Source organism: Dermochelys coriacea, chromosome 4, assembly GCF_009764565.3.
Source record: "Dermochelys coriacea isolate rDerCor1 chromosome 4, rDerCor1.pri.v4, whole genome shotgun sequence".
Classification (NCBI taxonomy): domain Eukaryota; kingdom Metazoa; phylum Chordata; order Testudines; family Dermochelyidae; genus Dermochelys; species Dermochelys coriacea.
In genome coordinates, this window is record NC_050071.1 from 19976337 (window position 1) to 19985909 (window position 9573).

At 39.7% G+C, this 9573-nt stretch overlaps 1 pseudogene; it reads left to right on the plus strand.

The window, feature by feature from the left end:
- Nucleotides 1-404: 404 nt before the first annotated feature.
- Nucleotides 405-840, plus strand: LOC119854826 (annotated as a pseudogene).
- Nucleotides 841-9573: the final 8733 nt, after the last annotated feature.

Sequence of the window (9573 nt, forward strand, 5' to 3'; positions counted from 1 at the left end):
GTTAGTCTGTATTCGTAAAAAAGAAAAGGAGGACTTGTGGCACCTTAGAGACTAACACATTTATTTGAGCGTAAGCTTTCGTGAGCTACAGCTTACTTCATTGGATGCAACCGATGAAGTGAGCTGTAGCTCACGAAAGCTTACGTTCAAATAAATGTGTTAGTCTCTAAGGTGCCACAAGTCCTCCTTTCCTTTTGGCTTAAAATTAGTAGCCCTGAACCATCATCACGCTTCTCTAAAAGGAAATTACACTAGCTTTGTGAACCCTGATGCCTCTGCAAAGGAATTGGTGTGGCTTTCTCTTGCCAAACGCTCATAACATTGGTTTACATTTCTTTTCCACTAGTAGTTGCCTTTGTTATCCCAATAGGATAACCAAAACCACTTCTAACTCCAGCACCAAGATGTCCAAGCAAGGATGTGGTGGTTCGTCCAGTGCGAAACTCCACATTTCCCTCAGTCTCCTTGTGGTGCCAAGAATCTGTACCTCATCTCAGTGAAAGGGATTAAGGGGCACCTGAATAGGCTGCCAGCTGCTGTGTAGGTGGACATGATCATGGCTACTGTCAAGAAGGGCAAGCCTGAGCTCAGGAAGAAGGTGCACCCGGCAGTGGTAATTTGGCAATGGAAATCGTACCAGAGAAAAGACGGGGTGATCCTCTATTTTGAGGACAACGAAGGAGTGATAGTACATAACAAAGGGGAAATGAAAGGCTCCAGCAATCACAGGCCCCGTGGCTAAGGAATGCACAGATCTGTGGCCCAGGATAGCCTCCAATGCTGGCAGCATCGCATAAACCTGCTCCATCCTCATTGTAAAGATAACATATAAGTGGTTGCACAACACAAAAAAAAACCCCTCCAGCAGCTAGCAATCCAACCCTTGAAAATTATTAGAACTGCTATTTGCAGTACAATGATACTAGTCTAATTAGGAATGATCACTGGGGAAATAAGATTGAGTGGCCAGTCAGTAAATTGGACTCTGATTTTCTCACACACTATTTCAACTGGATAGAGACACAAGTTAAAATATTTATGTATTTACTAGCAGGTTAACATTCATACCACTCTTTTTTTTAGTGGTATCAGAATCTTACACATTTGTTAGTTAGTGTTTATTGTTTCCATATAAACAGCCTGTTTTCTTTATACAGTGTAAAATAGAAGCATGACACCCATTGATTTGCAGGACACAGCTTGCTGCTGCTGCCCCCACTTCAGGAAGTATCTTAGTACATTTCACTGTCTCCTTCTTAAAATAAAAAAAAGTGCTGCTTCACCCATATTCATATAAATGAATTTATAGGGTACAATCTGTCAATTTCAGTCATCTCTTCCCCCTCCCCGCCTCCAACACCCACCTCTCTTGTTACAGTATTGTGCTCCTCCGTGAGACAATTCACACGAGCGTGCACACACGCATGCGCGCACACAGACACACACACACACACACACAGGGCCTCTTATACAGTGGGGAATTATTTTCTGGCAATTATCCATTAGGCAGAGTTGCTGGATTATATTAGACTTTGAAAATGTAAATTGTATAAATACACAGCAAGATTTTGAATGGAATATTTACAAATGCAAATATGTTCTGAGGTTAATTCTCCAAATAAGAGTGTTCAAAATAAAGAGTATTAAATTATAGTATAGGAAAAAAGAGTACAGCCTAGAGGTTATAATACTGTACTATGAGTCAGGGTGCCTGGGTTTTACTGTTGGTTCTGCCACTGATTTATGTGTCACCTTGGGCAAGTCACTTAACCTCTGTGCCTCATTCTCCCCTTCTGTCAAATCGTGACAATATGAACTACCTAACAGGGATGTTGTTAGTTTTAAGGTCCTAAACCTGCAAGCACACAAATGTTTAGCTGTATTCATGCTAGCAGACCCACTGGCTTCAATACAAGTCACAGGTCTACATTTTATAGTGCTTCCAATAATACCAGTGTTTTATAGCACTTTAGGATCCTCTGCTGAAAAGTGCTAAATAGTATTGTAAAAAGTACAATTTGACTTTTTGGGAAAGGTATTACAACGTATTACAATGTAGGTCAGAATTTAAACCCTTGATACAGAAAATATTTAAGGCCACACTAATTAAATGCTTTGCATTTATATAGCCTTTTAAACATTACTGACCCAGGAGGCCTAAGAAGCCTGAGGTCGAAGACCCTCCTCAGTTATTCATCCACAGGTTCCATAGCTGCCACAAGTTAGGCTTGTTGACATTCCCCTTAGGAAATCCCTGGGCATATCAAGGTAATTGCCAGTAAGGGGGTTGTGTTCCAAGGGGATTAGCTCTATGCCCAGCAAGCATAAGAGTGGGATGTAGCTGGTTGGAATTCAAGTCTTATGTTTCTGTTTGATCCCTGGCTGATGCAAGCCTTAATTTTTTCCACTAAGAACTAGACTGTGCTGGTCTGTCACAGAACCATAAGGAAAAGCAGTTTAAAAAAAACCACCAGGAGTTTGGGGCACAACGGTTCTTTCCCCACATAGATATCCAAGTGTGAAAAGCTGTGATAATGTAGGGGTTAATGAGGGTTGATTTCTTTGCTGTGATGCACACATGGCTTCCACTGATATCAATGGGAGCCACATGCATGCATCGGGTGGACTTCACCACTAAGGTTAGAATTGAAAATCCAATTATTAGTACTTACCTGCAATTCATATGTGTAGCGTTAACAAACTAAATGCCTACTGTGATCCAGTTAGGAAACAGGAGTAAAGTAGGGTTTCTATAAAAAAATAATTTAACTGCAGAAGGCTGAAAATCCATAGCACTGAACTAGATTAGGATTAGTTTTTAAATGGGAAATGCTGTGTGTAGAATCAAAGGAGAGAGTCCCCCTCAAGACCCTGCCTTGCAGAAATTTTACATTCTACTGGCTTCTACTGTGCAGGCTGATATTGAAGAGGGATAGGTGACAATCTATGAAGAGAGCAGCAACATAGAATAAAAGAAGACCACTTGAAGCACTGAGTAAACTAAAAAGGTCTCTCTGAAAGGTTCATTTCTTACAGACGATCTTTAGACACCTTGAATGAAAAGGCATCAAGATAAGCAAAGAATTCCCTGAACTACATACCTTAGATTTGTAGATAGGCTTGGAAGCAATGATCAGAAGACAGTCACTGTACATAAAGAGTCAGGAATGTGGATTCAGAGTGAATCTATATAAGAAACTTGTTCAGACAAAATGTGAAAGGAAAGAATGAAACAGGCAGATATCTTTAAAGCTTCTGATTAATTCCTGTTGACAGCAAAGGATAATAAAAGTTGAGTGGGGACACTTGCATACAGAATATAAATTCTCCCCTCACCCGGCCCCAGGTTCCTGTTATCCCAGAGTGCTCATGACGAGGCATGAAGAGGAAGTTCTTATTTTTGATAAATTTTGAGTCATTAACAGAATGTGTATTAAAGGGGGGAAAAGATTGTCCTTCTTGCCAGCAGACTAGCTAGCACCCTTGTAAAAGGAGATTACTATTTAGTTTTCAGGTGCAACTATTACCTCAGTTCCTGCTGCCCACAAGTGAATTAGTTAAGCATTATGGGTATACCAACATCCATCCCTTCTAGAATATTGTCCTATAGTACAATAGTCCAATAGACTTAACTGCTTAGCTCACTCCCTGCTCTGTGTCCAGTGGAAACAAATTGAACAGTAAAAAAAAAAAAAAAGGATCTGGTTTAGCTTTATCTGCTTTTCAAAGAAAGAAATATTCTGCATATCAATATGCCAATATCCGATTTTTTTTGGTTCACTGACAATATAAAAAATTGTTTGGGGTCTACCCAAAATATTTGAGATTTCAATTCAAATAAATATTTTCTTCAACCCCAAACAAAAACCTTTGTTTTGATTTTCAGCATTTTAATAGTTAATTTTTAAAAATAAATTTAATAGAAATTTAAAAAAAAGTTGTTTTGAACTGAAGATTGAAAAGTTTTGTTTAAAAAAAAAAGTCAAAACAAAAGGTTCCAATTTTTTGGGAGCATGCCCCCTAGTCCTCCTTTCCTGCCCAACTGAAATAATTTGCCAAAGTCTACATGAATTTGCTAAATGATTTGATCAACCCGATTCCGCATATTTCACCAAAAAAGTTTCAATCTGAAAATTTTACCCAGCTGTAATGATCAAATCATTTTTAGATAGCAAGTGACATTATAAAAAATATAAATATGAAATAATGTAGCTCATGATATTACAAACAACTAACATTTATTAGCCGAATAATTAATCCAAGAGGAACTATATAAATGAAATTTGAAATTAAATATCTTGGCCTAATTTTTCAAGAGTGACTAGTGATTTTGTGTCTCTCATTTTTAGGGAGTCAACCAGGGGTGAAAGTAACATAAAGACTTACCAGTACGAGGGCCCGGCTCCTTCCGGGGCCTCAGGCAGAAGGGGCAGGGCTGAGGGGAAGCCTCCCCCAGACAGCCCTTCCATGCTGCCTGGCCCGCGCTGCCCTGGGGCCTGGTGATTTAAAAGGGCCGGTGGCTCCTGCTGACGCAGCAGCTGGGAGCCCCAGGCCCTCTTAAATCACTGGGGCCCAGGGAAGCTGCCCCTTTTGTCCCCTTCCCCCCCGTTGGCAGCCTGCGGGGGCAAAAGTGGCAGTGACGTTAAAGCACTGTCAGCTGTGTACGGGCCGGTACCAGAGGCCACTTCTTACTGATACGCCATACTGGCCCACTTTCACCTCTGGAGTCAACTTAAGACACATTAATGAGTCTAGATTTTCAGAAAGTTCTGAGCCTGCTGAAAAATAGCTAGCCTCTTTAGCCGAGTTAAAGCTGAACATCCAACCAACCAAAATAAATAAAGGGGATGTAAAGACACTATTCACTTTTGAAAATCAAGGTACTTTAAGATGCCTTCAATTAATCTTATCTATGTGTGTATTTTCTTTGAGCAAATTAGGCAGCGTGAATCATATAAGACAAGAAGAAATTGAAAAAAAAGCTTGTTTCTTATGACTGAGCAAACAGAATCTCTTCACTTCCTTTCACTCATGTAATGACTTAAATACATTTTAAACATTAAACTATGCCTTCAAGTGTAAAGTTTATTTGTTTGGGAGCCATTAGTGTTGTGCTGGCAGCTTTGGAATAAAACTTAAATCCTGAACTGGCTTCAAGGTTAAAAAATAGGGAAGATGAGGACTGTCTATCGGATCCATGCACACTCATCCTCAGAATAAATTAGGCAGTGGGCAATTTGTGACTACTGCCTACACGCACATAGGCATCTTACGGTTTCCCTTGTCTCACCATATTTAAACTAAATATTTGGGAGTGGGTGTATGTGGGGAGTGACTGCAAAGCAAGACCCCGATTGAGGCCTCTGAGCATAACCACAATATAAATAACCATCTATATACCTTAATCATGTTTGGGCAATACACCATTATATACCCAGTTTTAGTGGGGAAGTTATATTTCTCTAAAATGTAACTGCAAGTCTGTTTCCCAGTAAAAAAAACCAAACCCCAATTCTAATCAATATTTGTTTTATTTTTGAGACTAGATCATAGTTCTTTTCGTACTTGGGATTTCTCAAATAACTGTAGTATATTTAAATACCACTAGAGGGAAGCCAAGTTATGTCTGACAGATCATAACATTTTAACATGTAACATGAATAAAATGTTTCAGCATGTTGTAGAAAGTGTCAGTTTTACAAAATAAGTGTGAAGAAGTCAAACAACAACACTGCAAACAATACTTTTAAAATTTACACTATAGCTTTGCTATTTTTTCCTTCTGTACATTGCATTTGGTTTCTTCTATCCAATTTGAATTTAGAACACAAACAGTGGAACCTGACATTTCTTTCTAAGTTACTGGAAAATGACTCTAACCGGGTAATTACTGGAAGTTATTCCTGGCTAATGGTATTTTGGTTACCCACCTGAAGTGACTTGATAGTTTCAGTTCAGTTTCCAATATGCAGATGTCCACTTCACACAGAAAAGCTAATCCTAAATGGCACCCTCAGCATGAAGGCCAGGGATTGAGATGGCATGGGAGATCAAACTTCCCTCTGAACATCCAGAATTCATCACTCCAGTTCAGGGCATACTGGAATTATTTTAAAGAAATTCCATATCATCACCATATTGAAAACACAAGTTAAGCTATATGAAGTAGTTGAAACTCAGTAATGTTTGGACAAAACAGAGCACAAGGGGGAAAATCCACTGGTTCAGAATTGCCCACTTCTCTCTCCAAATTAATGCCATGCCCTGATCCTGCAAAGACTCAAAACATGTGCTTGAGTTTACATATGTGAGTAGTCACACCAAAGTCAATAGGACTACTTGTGCATGTAAAGTTATACACCTGCTTAAGTCCTTGTAGGACTGGGGTCTTAAAGTTTCACAATACTTTTAATGGTCTGGATGTGGTATTGTATCTATTACAAGAGTAGAGGTCTCAAGAAAGATCATGGTGTCAGTATGTAGCTTCCTTAACAAAATCCATGACTGAGGTTCAAACTACACAAATATGAAGAGAGTCCTAAACATAGTGGGATCCTGTTGCTCTATCCAGGCCATCTTTTGGATAATGTTACTTCCCTATCTGTTTCGAGAGGCTTTATCAAATAGGAATGGGACAATCTGAAGGGTGGAAAATTATAACTGCTTATAGTTGCCTTAAACTGAATCGGGGGAAGAAAAATGCTAATGCTTCTGGCAGCTTGTTTACTTTTAATGATTGATGATAATACTTTATAGTAGAGATGGGTCGGAGCCATATTTAGATCAGGGGAAGGTTAGAATCTAAGTTTTCTTGTCTGGGTGTGTAACAAGCCAGGCGGTCCACAAGTGCCTCTTTATGGCATCATGGTGCCTCACAGGTGCCCTTCCCTTAGGGTCCCTCCCCGCTCTCTTCTAGCATTCTCTGGGGCTGAGAATTACCCTTGTCACAGGGTAATTATACCCGTCTCAAAGGCATACACTATACAAGTCCCATATCATAACTCAAAACATCTCTGGCTCTGCCACCTTTTGTCACCTTTGACTCTTTTTCAGTTCCCAATCTTCCTTCAAAATGGAGGGTTCCTGGGTTTATCCCCATTAACCCCGATAGAGTTCAAAAGTTCAAACAAAGCAACCGTGCACTCAGTGTCCACCCACCCTGGGCTTAAAAAAGCCCCAATTTCCTCCAAGGTGATTTTCCTGTTCCCGGCCCCTTATATAGAACAGCGGCCACAGAGGCACTCTTTACACCAGCACTCAGAGATTAGCATGAAACATCCCCTCAGTTTCCTTCAAATCCAGTTTTCTCCCAGTTCCTGGCCCTTTATACTCCTCTGACCCTTCCCCCACCTTCCAAATTTTCTCCACCTCCCACTGCCAACAACTCCCTGTTTCTGGCCCATCTCTTTCTTCCCTGCAGCCAAGCCTCCTTAACACTTTCCTGACCCCAGCTGCCAGCTAACCCCCTAATAAGGACTAGGCATGGCAAATCTGTTCCCTCCTCAGCTGCATTTGATTAGTGAAGAAGAGGACTAGCTGGCCCCTAGTCGCTGGCCCTTCAAGGCCCTTTACAGGGTTTTCCAATGTAAATTACAACACCCCTCCTGCCCCCAAACTGCACACACCAGTGTACAGAAGTGTAAATACAAAGGCGTAAACCCCCCTGTTATCTTACTAATATATTCTACTAAAAAAAAATTTAAAGACGAAGTTAAATTGAAAGGATAGTCTTATGATTAAACTAAGGAAACCTCAGTTCAGTTTCTGGCTCTGTCATACTTAGTGTGTGACCTTGGGCAAGTCACAATCTGTGCTTCACTTTCCCCAGGATGGGAATGCAATGAAGATATTCAAAGGATACGTGGAATAATATTTGTTGGGTACTCAGATACTACAGTGATGAGGGCCACAGAGGTTGAAAGATAGTTGCAAAGGCTTAAGACTAACTTTGATGTGACAATTCATAGAAGAGGAAAGGAGATCATTGGGCATTTTCTTGCGTCTTTCAGGAAGAGGAGAAGTTCAGTTAAAGATAAAATACAGCATTCTTGAAGAAGATCAGGACTATTTTGTAGACTTATATTAGAGAAATTGTCTCAGAAAGATTTATTAAAATTTCTGCATTAGCTACAACATAGTGGAGTGACTAGCACCAGGAATATGAAAATAGTGAAGATATGGTATAATGGAGATATTGTATTATTGGGGCCATAACAAGCATAACTACTTGAGAGTATCAGACCATGTGCTATTGTGTACTTGTGAACGCTTAGCAATACAAGACCACACTACAGCATTCTATTAGTCTTTGTCAGGAGGTTAAACATTGGAGATGTGTGTGTGAATTTTGTTTTACAATTTTATTTATTTGTACTTTTACTGGGAAATAATAATGCAACAATCTCAGTTTGACAAAAATCTTCAAAAGATCTAAGGAAAGGTACTACAGACTAATCAGCAGAGTTTTGTCATAGTCTAACCTTAGATCAGTAGTCTAACCTTAGATCAGCCTGAGGAGGACAATAGAGACCAAACATTGTTACCATCAACTAGCTATTCAATGACCTATATAGGAGTTTGTTCTCAGCCCAAATCACACAAACTTCCACCATAATTAATATGGTCATCACTATCTACAGAGAAGCCAGGGCAGAATGGGCATACCAAATAAACTAATCTCTTGCCCCTAAAACTGTTCCCTCCAGGTCTTCATTGAAATGTAGTGGCAGAGCAATGTAGAGAAACTTCCACTGTTGCTGTTGATGTAGGACTGGTTGTGTGGGTAACTAGTCAACTTCATATTAATATATTTCATAAGCAATCAAAAAGTGTGAAGTAGGGGTTATTTTCATGTGAGAATAGAATTTTTTCAAAGCAATTGTTAGCTAGTCCAATGACTTGGTGTGGTGCAATTTGGCACTCGATAATACATCCAGATAAGGGATTTCCTATTGGACTCATGTTCATTGAGGAAGAAACAATCTTGGAACTAATGCTCTCTCTTTAGTGGAGACTGAACTACGAAGACTATGGAAAGAATACTTAATGAACGTAGCAGATTGATAATAGCACATTAGAAGACTTAGAAGGAGGGAGGGAGGGGGAACATATGAAGAATGTGGAAAGATTTACCACCCAAATTTAGAGATGGTCTAAAACCAAAGCCTTGGAATACGAACACCCACAAGCCTTGGGAAAGTTCCACCAGGATCTAAAAAACTTTGTAGCGTGGATCCATCTCTACTCAAAATGCCTCTGGCAGAAAACCCTAGATGAGGGAAAAGTCAGTCGAAGAATCCTTGTGCCAGCCAACTTGAGAAAGAAGGTGATGATGCATTTTGGTATCATCCTGTACCCATTCTGAATAAAATTTACTCATCACCATATCTGAGAATTTGATAGACAGAACTGGCTATTGTAACTATTAGATCAGTATATTATAAAAAGATCTTACATGCCTACAAAGTGAAAAAACAAGCAAAATATAGATATTACAGATTGGGGCTTATTAACTATTTTACCCAACTATCAATCCAATAGCCTTGGACAACAGACTTCAGGAGAGATATGGTA